This window comes from Myotis nattereri, assembly GCF_964212035.1.
Source record: "Myotis nattereri genome assembly, chromosome: 1".
In the NCBI taxonomy this organism is placed as follows: Eukaryota; Metazoa; Chordata; class Mammalia; order Chiroptera; family Vespertilionidae; genus Myotis; species Myotis nattereri.
This window is the reverse complement of record NC_138075.1, coordinates 1,082,120-1,104,505: the sequence shown is the minus strand read 5'-3', so window position 1 is coordinate 1,104,505 and position 22,386 is coordinate 1,082,120. Positions and strand designations below refer to the sequence as shown.

The 22,386-nt window shown below is 44.0% G+C and overlaps 1 pseudogene and 1 gene segment (V, D, J or C); one reads left to right on the top strand and one right to left on the bottom strand.

Annotated features, from left to right (window-relative positions):
* Positions 1-271: 271 nt before the first annotated feature.
* LOC308530345 (transmembrane protein 254-like) lies at positions 272-776 on the top strand (annotated as a pseudogene). The gene has a single exon. The product of its transcript is annotated as a transmembrane protein 254-like (transcript).
* A 17,698-nt stretch (positions 777-18,474) lies between these two features.
* On the bottom strand, positions 18,475-18,933 carry LOC308530342 (immunoglobulin heavy variable 1-3-like). The segment is given in 2 exons: positions 18,888-18,933; positions 18,475-18,806 (listed from the first exon to the last, which is right to left on the bottom strand).
* Positions 18,934-22,386: the final 3,453 nt, after the last annotated feature.

Genomic DNA, 22,386 nt, shown 5'->3' with positions numbered 1-22,386 from the left:
GGGTAGACACAGAGCAGGTTGGTGGCACAAAACACCTGAGACCAGAGGCTTTAAGGGCAGCCCATTAGTGGGCCCTTCCCTGTGTGGGGAGCCTGAATCTGTTTGTAATAAACGCTCCACGCTTTTGCTTAAATCTTCTGGTCCCCGATTTCATTCTTGGACTTGGTGACAGCCGATCCCGTGGACAGAAAACGCTGAGCTTGCCCTTCCAGTTATCAAGTTTGGCTCAAATAAACTCTTAAAAATAATCTCTAGGGCATGTGCTACAGCGATGGGGAGGGCGGCAGGCGATGAGGCTTACTTCCAGGGGACAGTCTGTTCAGGCTCACGGTCATCACCCTCTCCTCTGGCTATTACACGTGGGTTGTCTTCTGGCCTCAGTTTATTCCTTATCAGAGCCTCGGCTCCTGGGCCCATCACTCAGTACTCGGTGGACCATCATCACACCCTTCTGTGCAATGGGTGTGGCTTGTGGCTGATTCATGTGGAGACTCCTTGTGTGCCATGGTATGTGCAAGTGTAAAGGCATCACAGATGGTCGGGCTCAGCTACTCTGGTTCCTGCAGACGTTCCCTATTGGGAGAGCCTCCCTTTCCATCTAGATTGCTCACAGCCCAAAACGCCAAAAACAAACTTTAAGAATGTACCCAACCTTTCCCTGCACTGACATCACCTCACTCTTATTGGGGGATGGTGTGCTTACGCCACCTTTCTGTTTCCTGGAAAGTCAGGACCCTCTTGTTATTCATTATTTCATATTCTCTGCTTGGGTTTGAGTAGCTAATAGGAAAGGGTTGTATCTTTACCAGTCTGCAGACTAACCTACTTGGCAGGGTACCTCTAGCTACCCTCCCGAAGGCCTTGGCTGTGCTGGTGCTCTCTCCCTGCCATCTGGGTTAAGCACGTACTAAATTTGCTTGTTGGTGTACCTGTGCTCCCTCGTTTACATTGAAACACCTTACCCATACCACCTCCATCTTAGCTGATTAGTGGTTGCTTTTCGGTACGGTAAAATCTGTTAGAGTGAATCGACGGAAATCCAACTCAGAATTTTTAGAGGCATGGTCCTCTCCTAGGGAAACAATGACAGTAGTATTAATGGTGCCAGGAATGAGATGGTGCATTATGGAATGAAACGGATTAACAAATAAGATGCTGTGAATTGTCTCCCCCACAAAAAAAATATCCTCCACAGGCTTACAGGTTCTCATGTCAATGACTTCAAAGTGGTTCACCAGCAGGGGAACCTCCCAGAGTGTCACAGGGGGACATGGCACTGCTGGGGAAGCTTCCTTTCCTTCCTTCCCCTTTTTATACACTTTCCTTGACTCCAGAGATGAAGTCAGTGGAGCAATGGAAACATCAATGATGAGAATCACTGATTGGCTGACTCCTGCCCCACAACCCATGGAGATGGAGACTGCAACCTGGGCATGTCCCCTCACCAAGGAATTAAACTGTGACCTCCTGGTTCATAGGATGTTGCTCAACCTCCCAGTCACACCTGCTGGGCTGGAAAAAGATGGGACACTTACGTCCATGACAACCAACAGCAAACTTGTCTCATCTCCAACACCTGTGAACTCATTTGAACTCATCCCGTCCAGGTAGCAGGTTTTTAATAATTGTGTGCACTTCCCTCTCCACACGGGGAAGAAACGTGTATGAACATATGTGGTAAATGAAGAAAAGAAAACATGCTGAGGTAAGAAATGTCCAACATGTAGACAATGTTTTATGAGATTTTATTATAGCCAAACTGACGAGAACTGTTGGGGAGTAAGATGTCAAATGCTTCATATAATAATCTTTTGCAGCTGTGTTTGTGCATTTTAAGTTAAGGAGGGAAGGTGAGGGATGACATGGAGGTGGGAGAGAGCAAGGTAGGGACTGGGTGCCAGAATAGTGAACAGGAGGTTTTCTCTCTATCTCTTGCTCCTCTCTCTCTCTCTTTCTCTCTCTTTTTTCTAATCTTTATTGTTGAAAGTATTGCATAGGTCCCCCTTCTCTGCATTATCCTCTTCCCTCTCACTCCCATTCTCTCCCCAAGCCCTCACCACCCCATTGTCTGTGTGCATGGGTAAGATATATATGAAGACAAGCTCATAGGTTGATTTCTTCCCAACCACCCTCCCCTGCCTTCCTTCTGAGGTTCCATAATCTGTTCATGCTTCAATGTCTCTGGGTCTATTTTCGTTGATCAGTTTGTTTGGTCCATTAGCAATGCAGACTGGGGCAGCCATTATGAAAAACAATATGGAGTTCCATCTAAAAATTAAAAATGGAACTCCCATTTGATACAGTGATCCCACTTCTAGGAATACATCCTAAGAAACTCAAGACACTCATCAGAGAGAATGCATGCACCCCTATGCTCATAGCAGTGCAATTTACAACAGCTAAGCCTTGGAAGCAGCCTAAGTGCCCAGCAGCAGATGATTTGATAAAAAAAAACTGTGGTACATCTACACCATGGAATGCTATGCAGCTGTGAAAAAGAAAGAACTCTTACCATGTGCAACACCACGGGTGCGTCTGATAATAGGTTAATCTCCAAAATGTATAGGAACTCATACAACTTAACAAAAGGAAGACAACAACACAATTGAAAATGGGCAAAGGGCCTCATAGGTAAGTCTCCAAAGTGGACACACAAATGGCCAAGGAGTGCGCTTCTGAGGGTGGTCATGGTGATGTCAAAGGTGTGTTAACCCAGATGCACAGGAACAATGGACGGGGTGCTTAAGACAAAGATAAGCCTTTTAGTAAAGAATTCATAGGCCTGGGATGTGCCCACCCCCAAGACTGCCCAGGGAGGATGTGTGATCAGAGCCTCCTGTGAGGGTCCTGTCAGTCACTGAGTTTTTTCAGATTTACAACAGAACCCCCTTTTTGTTCGCAAATAAAATCCCTAAAACTAGACCTAGGACAGGCCTTTCTGTGATCTCTGTGGCTGAGCCTCAGAGCAGGAATCTCTTCTGTATCATTCACACTTTTATCCTCGCCTCTTAGAAAATGTCTTGCACATAGTAGGCAGTTCATAGGTATTTGTTGACTGAATCATTATTTCATGATTACCTAGCACAAAGCATGGCACAAAATGAGGAACTCACTAAAGTTAAACAGAGCCCAAACCAGCCTAATCCATTGATATGCAGACAAAAAAAGCCATGGTTAGATTAAGGACCTTACCCATAGTCCTACCCATGCTAGTGGTTTCCATTATGTTACTGCTTCGAGCAAGAAATGGTATCTTTGCTCAACTCTCCACCTGCTCCTGGTCAGGGTCCTGTGTTGGTCCTGAGCGTACCCTATTGGTCATAGACGCTCCCTGCAGCCCAGCCCTGCTGTCTCCTCAGGGAGGTTTGTGTCTGGGCTCACATTGACTTCCCCTCACTGTGTCTCTTGCACAGTAATATACTGCCGTGTCCTTGGCTCTCAGGCTGCTGAGCTCCATGTAGACTGTGCTCATGGACGTATCTCTGGTCATTGAGACTCTGCTTTGGAACTTCTGTGCGTAGCCTGTGTTTCCATCACCAGGGTAAACCCACCCCATCCACTCAAGCCCCTGTCCTGGGGCCTGTCGCACCCAGTGCATGTAGTAGCTGGTGAAGGTGTATCCAGAAGCCTTGCAGGAGACTTTCACGGAGGCCCCAGGCTTCCTCACCTCAGCCCCAGACTGCACCAGCTGCACCTGGGAGTGGACACCTGTGGGCAGGAGACAGGAGTGAGTGGAATACCCCTTGATTCTCCCTAAACCCTCCTTAACCCAGGACAGGAGCCCCTTACCTGTTGCCATGGCCACCAGTACAAGGGCTCTCCAGGTCCAGTCCATGCTGAGGGCTGTGCTGTGAGCACTTCTGTAGGGAGGGTGTGGCTATGGGAAATGCCCTCAGGGCACAGACTTACCCATATTTAACCTGGTCTACCTCCTCTGTTTTGCATATTCATGAGGCAGAGTATTTCATAGCTGAGGTCTTGACCCCACCTGAGAGAAGATGGGTGACACAGGGATCATGTTCAGTGTGAGTATGAGGTCCAAGTCCTAATTCTTTTTTCTTTAAATTATACCTTTATTGTTGAAGGTATTACACATGCTCCCTTCATCCCCCATTGACACCTTCTAGCCCAGCCCCTGGTGGCCAGGTCTTCACCAACATATTGTCTGTGTCCCTGGATGATGCACATATGCATACGAGTTTGTGGGTTGACCTCTTCCCACTCTCCCACCCGACCACGATTTCCCTCTGACATTCCCCAGTCTGCTCCACGCTTCCAGGTCTCTGGATCCACTCTCTTCATCAGTTTATTTTGTTAATTAGGCTCCACATATGAGTGAGAACCTGTGGTAATTGTCTTTCTCTAACTGGCTTATTCACTTACCATGATACTCTCCAGGTCCCTCCATGCTGTCCCAAAGGGTAAGAGATCATCCTCTTTTACTGTTGCATAGAATTCCGTAGCATAAATATACCACAGGTTTTTAATCCACTCAGCTACTGAAGGGCATATGGACTGTTTCTAGATCTTAGCTATTGCAAATTGTGCTGCTATGAAGATAGGGCTGCATACATTGTTTCTGATTGGTGTTTGGGGTCCCTTCGCATATATCCCCAAAAGTGGGATCACTAGGTCAAATGGCAGTTCCGTCTTTAATTTTTTGAGGAAACTCCGTACTGTGTTCCATCATGGCTGCACCAGCCTGCATCCCCCCAGCAGAGCAGGAGGGTTCCCTTTGCTCCACATATTCACCACTTGTCATTTGTTGATTTGTTGATGGCAGCCATTCTGACAGGTGTGAGCTGATACCTCATTGTCCTTTTAATTAGCATCTCTCTGATGGTAGGTGACTTTGAGCATTTTTCCTATGTGTCTTGGCCATCTGTATGCTCCCTTTGGTTAAGTGTGTATTTAGGTCCTCTGCCCATTTTTTTAATTGGATTGTTTGTCTTCCTTTGGTTAAGTTGTTTGGGTTTCTTATACATTTTGGATATAAACCCTTTATCACATGGATCCTTACCAAATATGTCCTCCCCTACTGTGCTCTCCCTTTTCATTTTGTTGATGGTTTCTTTTGTTGTGCAGACACTTTTATTTTGATGGATTCCCATTTGTTTGTTTTCTCCTTAGTTTTCTTTGTCCTGGGAGATGTATCTGTAAACACATTGCAATGAGAGATGTCTGAGATTTTGCTGCCTCTGGTTTCTTCTAGGATTTGTATGGTTTCCCTACTCACATTTAGGTCTTTTAACCATTCTGAGTTTACTCCTGTGCATGGTGCATGTTTGTGTATGGTTTGTTTTTTTACATGTTTATCTGTCTAATTTTCCCAACAATATTTATTGAATGGACTGTTGTGACTCCATTGTATGCTCTAGCCTCCTTTGTCAAATATTAATTGAGCATAATGTCTTGGGTAGATTTCTGGTTTCTCTGTTGTGTTCCATTGATGTATGTGCCTGTTCTGTGCCAGTACCAGGCTGTTTTGATTTCTATGGCTTTGGAATGTAATTCAATATCTGGTATTGTGATCCAATTACCTTTTTTCTTCTTTCTCAAGATTGTTGTGGCTAATTGGGGTCTTTTTTGGTTCCGTATAAATTTTTGGAGTATTTGTTGTAGATCTGTGAAATATGCCGTTGTAATTTTAATAAGGATTACATTGAATTTGTAGAGTGCTTTGGGTAATATGGACATTTTTAAACAAATGTATTTTTATTGATTTTTTGCAGAGAGGAAGGGAGAGGGATAGAGAGTTAGAAACATCGATGAGAGAGAAACATCGACAAGCTGCCTCCTGCGCACCTCCCACTGGGGATGTGCCTGCAACCAAGGTATATGCCCTTGACAGGAATCGAACCTGGGACCCTTCAGTACGCAGGCCAACACTCTATTCACTGAGCCAAACCGGTTTTGGCAGTAATATGGACATTTTAATGATGTTAATTCTAAAAATCCATGATCACGGTATATTTTTCCATTTGTTTATATCTTCCTCTACCTCTTTATTCAACATCCTGTATTAGTCTGAGTACAAGTCTTTTACCTGCTTGGTAAGTTTATTCTTAAGTATCATAATTTTTTTGATGCAATGATAAATGGGATTGTTGGTTTGGTTTCCCTTTCTGAGAATTCATTATTGGTGCATAAAAGTACCATTGATTTCTGGGTGTTAATCTTGTATCCTTCTACATTGCTGAATTCCTTTATTAAATCTAGCTGTGTGTTTTGTGGAATCTTTTAGGTTTTCTGTGTACAATATCATGTCATCTATGAATAATAAGAGTTTGACTGCCTCCTTTTCATTTTGGATGCCTTTTATTCGTGTCTGATTGCTGTGGCAAGGACTTCCAGTACTATGTTGAATGAGAGAGGTGAAAGTAGGTATTTCTGTTTTGTTCTGTTTCTTAGGGGAAAAGGTTTTTGTTTTTGCTTAATGAGTATGATTCTGGCTGTAGGTCTGTCATACATGTCATTTATTGTATTGAGATCTGAGCCCTCTTCTTCCACTTTGCTGAGAATATTTATCAAAAGTGGGTGTTGGGTTTTCTCGAATGCTTTTTCTGAATCTATAGGTATGGTCATGTTATTTCTGTCTTTCTGTTTGTTTATGTGATGTATCACATTTATAGATTTGTGAATAGAGTACCAGCTTTGCATCCCTGGGATGAATCCCATTTGGTCATGGTGTATTATCTTTTAAATATATTGCTGGATCCAATTTGCTAAGATTTTATTGAAGATTTTAGCGTCTATGTTCATCAGGGATATTGGCCTGTAATTCTCTTGCTTAATAGTGTCACCCTGTTCTGAAATTGGGATAATGCTGGACTAATAAAAATAGTTTGGAAATGTTCCTTCCTCTTGGATTTTTAAGCTTTCCAGACACAGTGGGCTCTCATAGCTCCTGGAAACCCAAAGGAGCAAGGACGGAATTGCAGGAGGTCTCCTCTGTCCTGCAGACGTGAGTGTGGTGAAGGTTTAGTCATTCCAGCACCTATGATATGGAGGCTGGGAAAATTCTGTGATAGATTAACATGCCTGAAGGAAGCTTTCCTTTGTCAAACACTATCATGAAGTGCGACAAGGAACTCGGAAGACTGATGAACCTTGAGCTTTAGCAAGGGCTAAAGCTATGCACCGATTGTACTGTCAAGATAGTGGTGGCTCAAAGCACTATCCGGACCTAAGATCCTCAAAGTAAATCTTTACTAATGTTTACTGACCTTAAAGGTAGTCTGTCTGCTACCGGATTTCCATGCCTAACTGAGGACAAACATGTGTATCTACGTTGAATAAAAGCTAACAGGTCCAGGGCTTCAGTGAGCTTCTCTGCTAAAAGGAAGTTTCCAACTGGCTCACCCATAATTTTCTAAATTCATATTTCTTGTCTAGTGCTTTCATTTGTGTGTCAGCCCCTTCTCCAGATCCTGAACCTTAGCTGTGCTGGATGCAGCTTCACACATGCCCCACAAGCAGCCTCTACCTGGGTTATTATCCCGCCTGAGTCCTCAAAGGTCTGATCTACACAGGATCCAACACTGTCATTTTGAAATGTCAAACTTTAGCCCATGATTTTAAGTAAAAAAGATTGCAAAACTGTAAAGCTGTCTCTTTCACCAAGAGATTTCCCAAGTCAGCTGCTTGTTGAAATGAGATGATTTCTAATGAACCTCGTTAAACGTCCCTATGAAACTGCATGGAACTGGAAACGCACACTGCTGTCATCTCACATCAGTGCTGGTGTGACACCTGTGGGGAGAGAGCTGAGGTCACTTCCTGTGGCCCCAGAAACAGCAAGTCCTGGCACTTGTACAAGGGAGGCGACCAGAGAGCAGTCCTCAAGGGCCCTTTGAACCATTCTGATGGGTCCACACAGCTTCCACTGTCCACGGGACATGCACCTGTTTTATTTACTGTGGGCCTGTCAGAAGGAAGGCCCTATGGGCACAGGTGGGCATGTGGGTCAGACCCCGATCTCAGCATCCAGGGGCCTGGGCTGTGCTGGGGTCTCTCTTGGTGGAAAAGGTTCCAACCACAGGCCGATGAGAGCACTGAGGATGGTCTCTGTGGAGAAAGAAAAGCAGGAAATACAGACACGTGGTGAGGAGAGTCCCATCACTGCCCACATGTCATCTGCCAGCAGCAGTGCTACCCCTACTCTGGGGTCTGCAGTGAGAAAGCGGGAAATGAGAGCCTCAGAGAAAGAGCAGGAGCTGTCAGTCCCTGGAGACAGCTGAGACCTTGAGGGGAAATCCCTGTGCCCAACAGGAAGGCCCTTCCCTCCCACCTCCCTCTGCCCCTGCTCCTGGGGCTGCTCTCTGTGCTGTGGGTCCTGAGCGCCCCCTGGTGTCCTGGACGCTCCCTGCAGCCCAGCCCTGCTGTCTCCTCAGGGAGGTTAGTGTCTGGGCTCACACTGACTTCCCCTCACTGTGTCTCTTGCACAGAAATACACGGCTGTGTCCTCGGCTCTCAGGCTGTTCATTTGCAGATACAGCGAGTTCTTGGCGTTGTCTCTGGAGATGGTGAAGCGGCCCTTCACGGAGTCAGCGTAGTATGTGCTACCACCATTACTACTAATAGCAGAAACCCACTCCAGCCCCTTCCCTGGAGCCTGGCGGACCCAGTTCATGGCATAGCTACTGAAGGTGAATCCAGAGGCTGCACAGGAGAGTCTCAGAGACCCCCCAGGCTGCACCAAGCCTCCCTCAGACTCCACCAGCTGCACCTCACACTGGACACCTGCAAACACAGAGACACAAGGTGGACTGAGAATCACATGGAAGCACCAGCAGGCACAGGCACAGGTCTCAGCGCTCCCCACTCCTGAGAACGACCTTGAGAAATGATCAGGAGGAAAACGCAGCTTGGCACCAAGTCCATGGTGGAGCCGCTGGGGTCCTTTCTCAGGCGCTTGGGTTCTGGGTGTCTCCCCAACATGCCGGGCAAGGGCCCCCTTTTATGAGCAGGAGGAGAGCCCCATTTGCATGGAGTCTGCATATAAGGTGAAGCTGGGACCCTGGGCTGCATGCCTGGTCTTGTCATCCTAGGGGCGACCCCAGATGGGAAAGGACTCAAGGATGCTGGCCACAGGGGGTCCTGTCCTGACCCCCCTCCCTCCCTCCTTTCCTGAGACCCGTCACCCTGACCCCATTGCTTTGGGGGCAGCTTCCAGGATTGAGAGTGCTCTTTCCTTGGGGTTTTGATGAAGACCCAGGGGTGCCCCCCAGAGCCACATGGATGGGGCTTCCTCTCTCTCTCCTTCCCCCGCCGTGGGTCATGTCACCTTTCTGGGGTTTGGGAATAAGAATGTGCATTGGGTGATGATTTATTTTGAGATTGAAAGATTCTCCCTGTTATTTTCCTCAATCAGATCCTCCACAAAACTGGAACCTCTACATGTGAGGAGGCAGCAGAGGCTGGGCTGGATGCTGTGGCCCCAGGCTCCGTTTCAAACTTGCTGCCACTCTCACAAGCACACAGCTGCCTCCCTAAACCACAGATTTTCCTCTATTTCCCTGCTGTTCATGTGCAAAAGCCCTGTTTCCCAGCCTCTCAACGTCGGAGAATATCCATCATTTATGCATGGACCCAGGCTGGTGGGGCTCAGTGGTTGGAGCGTCATCCCCACACCAAAGGGTGGGAACACTTTAGAGCAGTGGTTCTCAACCTTCCTCATGCCGTGACTGTTTCATACAGTTCCTCATGTTGTGGTGACCCCCAACCATAAAATTATTTTCGTGGCTACTATATAACTGAACTTTTGCTACTGTTATGAATTGTAATGTAAATATCTGATATGCAGGATGTATTTCCATTGTTACAAATTGAACATAATTAAAGCATAGTGATTAATCACAAAAACAATATATCATTATATATGTGTTTTCTGATGGTCTTAGGCGACCCCTGTGAAAGGGTTGTTCGACCCCCAAAGGGGTCGCGACCCCCAGGTTGAGAACCGCTGGCCTGGGCTTCACTAGCTTAATTTTTATGTGCGTATTACTACTAATCCAACCCCAGACTTACCAAAAGGACTCCAAAAATTTTCTCAATGTGGTCAATACCTCAAGTAATCTGATAATATCATATTTTTTTCCTGGAGGCATCCTTCCAGAACCCTGCATCTACAAGTATCTATACTACAGCATGGTTATATTCCTAGGCTTTCCTTTCCCCACCATTCAGGAGATTTTCTTCATCTGTCTCTTATGTTTCACTTTCTTTCCTGGATCTCCTGTTTTTCTCTGGTGATTCCCTTGTCTTGATGAGGCACATATTCCAGTGACTTCACAAGAAAAAGTTCATGTGCGGTCGGTTTTTTGAGTCCTTATCCCCCGTATTCTGAAGTTTCATGACGGTATGCCCCAGCATATGTCTTACAGTCATTGTATTGGATACTTAGTCAGCACTTAAATCTGGTAAGTCGTTTTCTTCAGTTGGGGAAAAACTTATTTTATTTTTTCTTTGATTATTCCTTCCATTATTTTTTCCCCCTGTTCTCTCTCTGGGAGCTCCTAATGGATAATGGTCCTCTAATTCTCCTATCTTATCTCAATTTCTCTCCTGTTTGCCCTTTTGTTTTGCATCCTGGGAGATTTATTTAAATATATCTTCTAACTACTGAATTAAAAACAATTTTACTCTAATAATTTGAATTTTTAAGAGCTCATTCGTGTTCTCTGAACGTTCTTTTTTGTTTGTTTCTAGCATCAGTGGATGTTTCATGTATACAATGCTCTGTGCACTTCTCTAAGAATATTAATTATAGGGTTTGTTTTCAGGGTTCTTCTGTTCTCTGCATTTTTTCTATTTATTGTTTCTTTTTACAATGTTTGTTTTAGTCTTTTTTTTTGTTAAAAATTTTCAATGTTTTATTATCTCTTCTATTTTTTATATTTATTTTTAAAATCTTTATTGTTGTATTACAGATGTCCCCCTTTTCCCCCCCATTGACCCCTCCACCAGGTTCCCACCCCTCCCCAGGCCTTCACCACCCTATTGTCTGTGTCCATAGGTAATGCATATCCTATATAATAAAAGGCTAATATGCTAATCTACCAAACGGTGGAATGACTGGTCACTATGATGTGCACTGACCACCAGGGGGCAGATGATCAACACAAGAGCTGCCCCCTGATGGTCAGTGTGTTCCCACAGGGGGAGCGCCACTCAGCCAGAAGCCAGGTTCATGACTGGTGAGTGCAGTGCTGGTGGCAGGAGCTTCTCCCACCTCTGCAGCAGCACTAAGGATGTTAGACTGCCTGCCTAAGTCATCAATCGGACATCCCCTGAGGGCACCCAGACTGCAAGAGGGTGCAGGCCAGGCTGAGGAACCCCCCCGTCCAAGTGCAGAATTTCATGCACTGGGCCTCTAGTGTGCATATCAGATCTTTGGTTAATCTCTTCTCGTGTCCTCTCCACCCTTCTCTCTGAGATTTGTCAGCCTGTTCCATGCTTTCATGCTTCTGATTCTGTTTTATTCATCAATTTATTGTGTTCATTAGTTTTCTTGTTCATTTATTTTGATTTTTTAGATTCAATTATTGTTAGAATGTATTTATTGCATTTTTTATTGTTCATATTTTCTTCTTCTTCTTCTTCTTCTTCTTCTTCTTCTTCTTCTTCTTCTTCTTCTTCTTCTTCTTCTCCTTCTTCTCTTCTTCTTCAAATACCCTTCAATATTTCATGTAATACTGGTTTGGCAGTGATGAACTCCTTAACTTTTTCTTCTCTGTGAAGCTCTTTATCTGACCTTCAATTTTAAATGATAGCTTTTCTGGGTAGAGTCATCTTGGTTATGTATCCTTGCTATTCATTACCTTGAATATTTCTTGCCACTCCCTTCTGGCCTGCAGTTTCTGTTGAAAAATCAGCTGACAGTCATATGGGTACTCCTTTGAAGGTACCTAATTGCTTTTCTCTTGCTGCTTTTAAGATTCTATCTTTGCCTTTCATCCTTGGCATTTTAATTATGATGTGTCTTGGTGAGGGCCTCCTTGGGTTCCCCTTTTTGGGGGATTATTTGCACTTCTTGGACTTGTAAGTCTATTTTTTCACCAGGTAGGGGAAATTTTCTGTCATTATTTCTTCCAATAGGTTTTCAATATCTTGCTATATCTCTTCTCCTTCTGGCACCCCCATAATGTGAATGTTGCTACACTAAAAGTTGTCCCAGAGGCTCCTTACACTGTCTTCATATTTTTGGATTCTTTTTCCTTTTTGCTCTTCTGATTGGGTGTTTTTTGTTTTGCTTTGTTTTTGTTTGTTTGTTTGTTTTGCTTCATCATATTCCAAATCATTTATTTGATTCTCAGAATCCTCTACTGTACTGTTGAATCCTTGTAAATTATTATTTATTTCAGTTAGAGTATGCTTAATTTCTGACTGGTCCTTTTTCATGTCTTTGAAATTCTCATTAAGATTATTGTCTCACTATGTCCCGTGAAGGTCTCATTAAGATCCTTGAGCAACCTTATAACCATTGTTTTGAACTCTGTATCCAGTAGTTTGCTTGATTCCATTTCTTTAATTTGTGGCCTGTTTCTTTGTCTTCACATTGTGGCTGCTTCTCTGTGTTTGTTTCTATGTATTAGGCAGAGCTGCTATGTATCCTGGAATTGGTGGAGTGGCCTTGTGTAGTAGGTATCCTGTAGGGACCAGTGGCTCAGCCTCACCAGTCACCTGAGCTGGGCATTCCAGGTGTGCCCTTGTGGGGGCTGTGTGCACAGTCTTGTAGTTGAGCCTTGATTGCTGTTGGTGTCACTGGGAGGAATTGACCTCCAGGCCAATTGGCTGTGAGAACCAACTGCAATTATAGCGGAAGAGCTGCTGTGCAGGAGACAGCCCTATGGAGCAGGACTTGCTTCAGTGGGGCTTTGGTGCTCTCTGAGTCTGCCCCTTGAGTGTGTCACTTGTGGATGTGTAGAGTTGTAATCTGGTATGGTCTGAAGCTGTCCATTTGGTGCACTGGTTTTGGGCCCTTATGGGAGGTACAAAGTCAGCCACTGCCTGGGGCCACCCAGCAGGAGCTATGGAGAGATCTTCAGAAGGCTTCTATTTGCATTGGGCTTGGAAGTTCCCAGTCAAAGCCCAGCTGTGAAGCAAGGCAGGCTAGCGCTAGTGCTGGCTTTGGGGCATGCTGACACCAGCTGCTGCTTGTTTGAGAGATTTCAGAAAAGTCTGAAGCCTGAGCTGGGAGAGGCCATTCATATGAAAAATCTGCGCAAACAGCTTGAGTGGAGATGCAAATTGGATGGGGTGTGGTCTCAGGGATCATCAGGGCTCAGTGAACAGTGTGGGCCACCCTCATGGAAACTCAGATATGGCTGCCAGTCAGCTCTGTGATGCGGGAGGTCCCAGCACCGGAAAAATGATATATGTGAGCACCCTCATCTGGGAGAAAGCGCCCCTGAGTTCCTGCCATGATTCCAGACAATCCAGTTAGCTTTGAGGGACCCAGTGACATACAGAGAGGAACTTCCTGGGGCTCTAGCAGCCTCTATGTCACTCAGCCATAATCCCTGCTGGTTTTACAGCCCAAAGTTATGGGTTCCAGCTGGGACCCCTTGCTTCTCACGGGAGGCCTCTACAACCAAGATATCCCTTCCCATTGGAAAACATGCTACCCCCCTAACCACTTTGGCTCAGTGGATAGAGTGTCAGTCTGTGGACTAAAAGGTCCCAGGTTTGATTCTGGCCAAGGGCATGTACCTTCGTTGCGGGCACATCCCTAGTAGGAGGTGTGCAGGAGGCAGCTGATCAATGTTTCTCTCTCATTGATGTTTCTAACCTCTATCCCTCTCCCTTCCTCTCTGCGAAAAATCAATAAAATATATTTTTTTTAAAAAAGAAAAACATGCTACCATGGGTGTTGGACCAGCCTCCACCCTCCTACCAGTCTCAATGTGCTTTTTTTTTCTTTGCTTCTCCAGTTGTAGGACTTCCATTCAGTCAGATTTCAGACAGTTCTGAAAGATGGTTGTTCTGTATTTTAGTTGTAATTTTGATGTGGTTGTGGGAGGTGATGAGTACCAGCAGTTACCTATGCCACCATCTTGGTTCTCTTTTATTGTCTTTATTTGTACTTAAAAGTGAGGCAACTGAAAAGTGGTGTGTGTGTGTGTGTGTGTGTGTGTGTGTGTGTGTGTGTGTGTGTTGGGGCAATTATTGACTGATGGGCCTTTTATCATTAGAAGTACATGGACATTTCATTGGTAGACCCAACAAATGTCAGTATTCATTTGGTCTTTTCTCTTAGGCCATCAAATTCCCCAGAGAGGCATCTTTCAATTTCCTGCATTAAGGTGTTTATGGGAAAGCAGAAGGGAAGGACTGTTTAGCACCACCCTTTCTCTGAGCTGTGCCTGGTAACCCCACTTAAAAAGCACCATTATCAGCATTATCATCATCATAATTAACATTTATTGAGGGCTTACTTAAACAGATTTATGTACAAGTGTGTTCTTTATGCCATTGTTTAATGCAGTGAAAATTGGAAGTTATTTAAATGTCTAAAATGAGATTGATTACAAAAATCATTGTGTACTGATACAAAAAAATGGTAGGCAGACATGAAAATAATCTAATTAGCCCCAGTTGTTGAGGCTAGGCCCCTCCCACAAAGTTAATTAATAGGGTCTTATTTCAGCTGAACTGGCCCTGTCATTATCTCCACTCCAGCTACTAACAGAGATTTGTATTGAAAGGAAAATTGAGGGCTTTTTAGGGGGAACTGTGATAATTATGAGAGACTATCCCCATCCCCAAAAACTTTCTCCTCAGTGGAAAGGCAGCAATGATACTCTGGTAAATGTTTAGCAACACCCTGGGAGTATCTTCATCATGTAAACACTACCACCATGGCCAATTTCCAGCTACCAGTGAGAAGTCAACTGGCTAACACATTTTATGAAATTTTAACAATGCATTTTTGTAAGCTGGGATGGACTGGCTCTAGCACAGGACTGGAGGGAGACCTCAGGGAACCACAAGATTAGATATGTGTTTAGTCACAAATTCTGCTTTACAGACCAGATGTAGTGACACTCAAAAGGGATGAAGATTTTTAGAATTCTGGAGGTGATGAAACTGCCAGAAAAAGAGAGAAAGGAAACACCTTCTGCTTGAATTCTGGTTCTCAAGCTGTATGGAAGCCATGGCTTTGGAGGAGATTGGGAGCTACAGGTTTTATAGTCCCCTCAACACACACACACACACACCACACCATGGACTGAAGAGGCATGTACATCAAAGGAAGGTAGAGATAGGCCACCAGCTGAAAAATGCAGGGCATATCACTTCAGGGTGAGGGTGGGCTGGAGTTCTCAACACTGAGCTCCTCAGCAGAATCTCAATTGCAAGCTTGCTGAGGGGAGATAGTAAATGGTAGCCTTCTCCCTTGTGGTGAACAATTTTACTTATTTCTTTTTTTGATCCCAAAACCAAAAAGGTAAACAGTACAAAGGGGTCAGGGCAAGGAGCACAGAGAGGGAATGAGGAGGAGGAGCCTTTTGTATGAAATATGAGAATAAAGTTGCAAAACAAATGGAACTAAGCCTTAAGAATCAGAATGGGCCTCTTTTAATCACCAGGAATTACTACAATATTATAGATCAGAGAGAGATGGCATTAAGGTACTTGCTACTTCATGGGGGAAAGAAGTAATTTTGGAAAAATTAAAACCACTGTGTGGTACTTGGTGGTAATCTGGAAATGGTGAATGTATAGCTACTTGGAATTTTCTTTATGCTTTTGTGTGTGCATCTATTTTTGTACCACTAATATTCATACCAAAATGTTGTTGTTGTTTTTTTTAAAAAAAACACCTTAAGGATCCACATTATTTATAAGGATAAAGGTGATGTCAAGAACAGACATGAAGTTAACAGAAATGCATTTTCAAGTGCACTTTGAGCTTCTGGTAAGGCACAGTGCTGGAAAGAAAAATTGGCTTCAAGAAGTCTCGGGGGACATTCATGAAAAGCAAGGACCCCTTCCTAGAGAGATAATTTACCGAGGTCACAAGGAAGCAGCTCCTTAATGGCTTTGATCCATAGATGGAGGTTCCTTTCTCCTCATTCCTAGAGGGCTTTAGAGAGAGTGTTTCCGATACAGTAGAAGGCCATTAAATGGGCAATTGAAAGCAGCTTGTGAAGAACAAAACCCTCATGGCCTATTGTCCTTATTATATCCATGCACTGGCAACATTTAGTGTGAAAAGAATAAATTTTTCTTCTGTGATTTATACATTACCCAGAAACCCATTGACTTCTTGGAATCCTTAGTAAAAATTCTATTTTCTTAGCAACAATATTCAGGCATTGCTTTTAACAGATTTCTGCCCCTCAGTCCCCGAAACCAACTGGTTTTGCCCTTAACAAAGGTAATGGCATTGCCTTTGGCAATAAATCTGAAGATCAAAATAAGGTTGCACTTTCAACAGGCCCCCAGCCAGTTCCTCAGTTCCTTAAGATTACCTAAAACTATCCAACCATTTTTAATGTCTCCTTTGGCTCACCTCAATTCACTCTAAAAGCTATCACAAGGAAAGTATTCAAATTCTCCTGTTACAGCTAAAAGTTGTTACAGTGCAGTCAACTGTAAAAGGGCCTCATAAACATCCTACATTTGCATGGGGCCATTCTGAAGCTTGAGCGCCATCTGGTTGGTGAATATATTGCTGGGATTATCTATGGCAGTGGTATTCAACCTTCCTAATTCCGAGACCCTTTAATACAGTTCCTCATGTTGTGGTGACCCCCAATTTCATTGTTACAAATTGAACATAATTAAAGCATAGTGATTAATCATGAAAACAATATGTAATTATATATGTGTTTTCCAATGGTCTTAGGCGATCCCTGTGAAAGGGTTATTCGACCCCCAAAGGGGTCACGACCCACAGGTTGAGAACTGCTGCTTTAGAGTCACCACCACTATCATGTGTAGGTAGCAGGTTTTTAACAACTGTGTGCACCTCCCTCTCCACATGGGGAAGAAATGTGTATGAAGCTATGTGGTAAATGAATAAACAACAACACGTTGGTGTAGGAATTGTCCAAACATGAAGGGAATGTTTTATAAGATTTTATTGGGGCCAAGCTGTTGACAACTGTTGGGGAGAAAGACCTCAAATGCTTCAGAGAGTAACTGTTTGCAGCTGCGTTTGTGCATTTGAAGTTAAGGAGGGAAGTTGAGAGATGACATGGAGGTGGGAGAGAGCAAGGTGGGGACTTGATGCCAGGATAGTGAACAGGAGATCATCTCTCTCTCTCTCTCTCTCTCTCTCTCTCTCTCTCTCTCTCTCTCTCTCCCTCCTAAATTTTATTGTTGAAAGTATTGCATAGGTCTCCCTTTTTACCCATGATCCTCCTCCCTCTCACTCCCATTCCCTCCCCAGGCCCTAACCACCCCATTGTCTGTATCCACAGGTTAGGGGTATATGCAGACAAGTTCATTGGTTGATCTCTTCTCACCCACCCTCCCCTGCCTTCCCTCTGAGATTCCATAGTCTGTTCATGCTTCTATGTCTCTGGGTCTATTTTTGTTGATCAGTTTATTTGGTCCATTGGCAATGCATATTGGTGAAGCCATTATGGAAAACAGTATGGAGTTCCATCTAAAAATTAAAAATGGAACTCCCATTTGACCCAGTGATCCCACTTCTAGGAATACATCCTAAGAAACCCAGAACACTCATTAGAAAGAATATATGCCACCCTATGTTCATAGCAGCACAATTTACAACAGCTAAGCTTTGGAAACAGCCTAAGTGCCTGTCAGCAGACAATTGAATTAAAAAACTGTGGTACATCTACCCCATAGAATGCTAGTCAGCCATGAAAAAGACAGAATTCTTACCATTTGCAATAGCAGGGGAACGTCTGATAATGGGTTAATCTTCAAAATGTATAGGAACTCATACAACTTAACAAAAGAAAGACAACAACACAATTGAAAAATGGGCAAAGGGCCAAATAGGTAAGTCTCCAAAGTGGACACACAGATGGCCAAGACGTGCTCTCCTGAGGGTGGTCATGCTGATGTCAAAGGTGTGTTAACCCAGATGCACAGGAACAATGGACGGGATGCTTAAGGCAAAGATGAGCCTTTTAGTAAAGAAGTCAGAGGCCTGGGGCGTGCCCACCCCCAGGACTGCCCATGTAGGATGTGTGATCAGAGCCTCCTGTGAGGGTCCTGTCAGTCACTGAGTTTTGTCAGATTTACGACAGAGCCCCCTTTTTGTTCACATATACAATCCCTAAAATACACACAGGACAGGGCTTTCTGTGAGCTCTGTGGCTGAGCCTTGGAGCAAAACTAATTTTAGATGGAGCAGGAAATGGTATCTTTCTTTAACTCTGCACCTGCTCCTGCTCAGGGCCCTGTGCTGGTCCTCCTCACCCCCAGCTGGTCATGGATGCTTCCTGCAGCCCAGCCCTGCTGTCTCCTCAGGAAGGTTTGTGTCTGGGCTCACACTGACATTCCCCTCACTGTGCCTCTTGCACAGTAATACATGGCCGTGTCCTCGGCTCTCAGGCTGCTGAGCTCCATGTAGGCTGTGCTTGTGGATGTGTCTCCGGTTATGGAGACTCTGCTTTGGAACTTCTGTGCGTAGTTTGTGTCTCCATCATCAGGGTAAACCCACCCCATCCACTCAAGCCCCTGTCCTGGGGCCTGTCGCACCCAGTGCATAGCATAGCTGGTGAAAGTGTATCCAGAAGCCTTGCAGGAGACCTTCACGGAGGCCCCAGGCTTCCGCACCTCAGCTCCAGACTGCACCAGCTGCACCTGGGAGTGGACACCTGTGGGGAGGAGACAGGAGTGAGTGGCATCCCCCTTGACTCTCCCTGGACCCTCCTTCACCCAGGACAGGAGCCCCTTACCTGTTGCCATGGCCACCAGGAGGAGGGTTCTCCAGCTCCAGTCCATGCTGAAGGCTGTGCTGTGAGCACTTCTGTAGGGGTGGGTGTGTCTGTGGGTGATGCCCTCAAGGCACAGACTTACCCATATTTAACCTGGTCTACCTCCTCTCTTTTGCATATTCATGAGGCAGAGTATTTCATAGCTGAGGTCTTGACCCTACCTGAGAGAAGGTGGGTGACACAGGGACCATGTTCAGGGGATTCTGAGGGTCCAAGTCCTAATTCTTTTTTCTTTAAATTAAACCTTTATTGTTGAAGGTATTACACATGTTCCCCTTCATCCCCCATTGACACCGTCTAGCCTGGCCCCGGGTGCCCAGATCTTCACCATCCTATTGTCTGTGTCCCTGGATGATGGACATATGCATACGAGTGTGTTGGTTGACCTCTTCCCACCCACCCACCCGACCACGACTCCCTCTGAGATTCCCCAGTCTGCTCCATGCTTCTAGATCTCTGGATCCATTCTTTTCATCAGTTTCTTTTGTTAATTGGGTTCCACATATGAGTGAGATCCTGTGGTAATTGTCTTTCTCTGACTGACTTATTTCACTAACCGTGATACTGTCCAGGTCCCTCCATGCTGTCCCAAAGGGTAAGAGATCCTTCTCTTTTACTGCTGCATAGTATTTTGTGGCATAAATATACCATAGCTTTTTTATCTAAAAAGCTACTCAAGGGCATTTGGGCTATTTCCAGTCTTAGCTAATGCAAATTGTGCTGCCATGAAGATAGGGGTGCATACATTGTTTCTGATTGGTGTTTGGGGTCCCTTAGCATATATTCCTTAAAGTGGGATCACTGGGTCAAATGGCAGTTCCGTCTTTAATTTTCTGAGGAAACTCCATACTGTTTTCCATAATGGCTGCACCAGCCTGAATTCCCACCAGCAGAGTAGGAGGGTTCCCTTTGCTCCACATCCTCGCCAGTACTTGTCATTTGTTGATTTGTTGATGGCAGCCATTCTGACTGGTGTGAGCTGATACCTCATTGTCCTTTTAATTTGCATCACTCTGATGGTCAGTGACATTGATCATTTAAAAAAATATATATTTTATTGATTTTTTACAGAGAGGAAGGGAGAGGGATAGAGTGTTAGGAACATAGATGAGAGAGAAACATCGATCAGCTGCCTCCCACTGGGGATGGGCCCACAACCAAGGTACATGCCTTTGACCAGAATCGTACCTGGGACCCTTGGGTCCGCAGGCCGACGCTCTATCCACTGAGCCAAACTGATTAGGACTGAGCATTTTTCATATGTCTCTTGGCCATCTGTATGTTCCCTTTCGGAAAGTGTGTATTAAGGTCCTTTGCCTATTTTTTGATTGGATTGTTTGTCTTCCTTTGTTTGAATTGTATGGATTTCTTATACATTTTGGATATTAACCCTTTATTGCATGGATCCTTGCCAAATATGTCCTCCCATACTGTGGGATCCCTTTTCATTTTGTTGATCACTTCTTTGGCTGTGCAGGCACTTTTTATTTTGATGTATTCCCATTTGTTTATTTTCTCTTTAATTTTCTTTGTCCTGGGAGGTGTATCTCTAAACACATTGCTATGAGAGATGTCTTAGATTTTGTGCCTATGGATTCTTCTAAGATTTTTATGGTTCTCACACTCACATTTTGGTCTATTAAACATTTTGAATTTACTACTGTTTATGGTATATGTTCATGTATTGTTTCAGGGGTTTTTGCACATTTATCTGTCCAATTTTCCCAATGATATTTATTGAAGGGACTGTTGTGACTCCATTGTATGCTCTTGCCTCCTTTGTCAAATATTAATTAAGCGTAATGGCTTGGGTATATTTCTGGATTCTCTGTTCTCTCCCATTGATGTATATACCTGTTCTTGTGGCAGTACCAAGCTGTTTTGATTTCTATGGCTTTGAAGTATAATTTGATATCTGGCTTTGTGATACTTCCACCTTTGTTCTTCATTCTCAAGATTGCTGTGGCTAATTGGGGTCTTTTTTGGTTCCATATAAATTTTTGGAGTATTTGTTGTAGATCTGTTAAATATGCTGTTGCTATCTTAATAGGGATTACATTGAATCTGTAGAGTGCTTTGGGTTTTAATGATGTTAATTCTACCAAATCCATGATCACGGTATATTTTTCCACTTGCTTATATCTTCCTCTATCTCTTTATTCAACATCCTGTATTTTTCTTAGTACAAGTCTTTTACCTGCTGGTTAAGTTTATTCTTAAGTATCATAATTTTTTGATGCAATGGTAAATGGGATTGTTGGTTTGGTGTCCATTTCTTTCTTTTTAAAAAATGTATTTCTTTATTGATTTCCGAGATGTGGGGAGAGGGAGAGATGGAAACATCAATGATGAGAGAGAATCATTGGTTAGCTGTGTCCTGCACACCCCCTAGTTGGGATTGCGCTGCAACCTGGGCCTGTGCCCTTGGCCAGAATCAATCCAGGGACCGCTCAGTCCACAGGCTGATGCTCTATCCACCCAGACAAACCAGCTAGGACTGCTTTCCCTTTCTGAGAATTTATTATTGGTGCATAAAATTTCTATTGATTTCTGGTTGTTAATTTTGTATCCTTCTATATTGCTGAATTCATTTATTAAATCTAGGTGTGTGTGTTTTTTTTCTGTGGAGACTGTCAGTTTTCTATGTACAATATCATGTGTTCTATGAATAATAAGAGTTTTACTTCCTCCTTTCCAATTTGGATGCCTTTTATTTCTTCTTATTGTCTCATTGCTCTGGCTAGGACTTCCAGCACTATGGTGAATAAGAGAGGTGAAAGTGGGAATTTCTGTTTTGTCCTGTTAATTAGGGGAAATGGTTTCTGTTTTTGCCCATTGAGTATGATTCTGGCTGTAGGTCTGTCATACATGTCCTTTATTATGTTGAGATATGAGGCTCTTCTCCCACTTCCCTGAGAGTATTTATCAAAAGTGGTTGTTGGGTTTTGTTGAATACTTTTTCTGAATCTATAGATATGGCCATGCTAGTTTTGTCTTTCAGTTTGTTTATGTGATGTATCATGTTGATTGATTTGTGAATATTATATCACCCCTGCATCCCTGGATGAATCCCATTTGGTCATGGTGTATGAACTTTTAAAAATATTCCTAGATCCTATTTGCTAATATTTTTTGAGGATTTTAGCATCTGTGTTCATCAGGGATATTGGCCTGTAATTATCTTTAGTAGGAGTGTCCCCTGGTTTTGGAAATAGGATAATGCTGGGCTCATGAAAAGAGTTTGGAAGTGCTCCTTCCTCTGTTTTTCCTTTGAATAGTTTGGGGAGTATAGGTGTAATTCGTCTTTGGATGTTTGGTAAAACTCCCCTGTGAAGGCATCCAGACCAGGACTTTTGTTTGCTGGGAGGTTTTAGATTCCTGCTTCTATTTCTTCAGTTGATATTGGCCTATTTAGGTTTTTTGATTCGTCCCATTTCATTTCTGGGGTACTGTGTTTTTC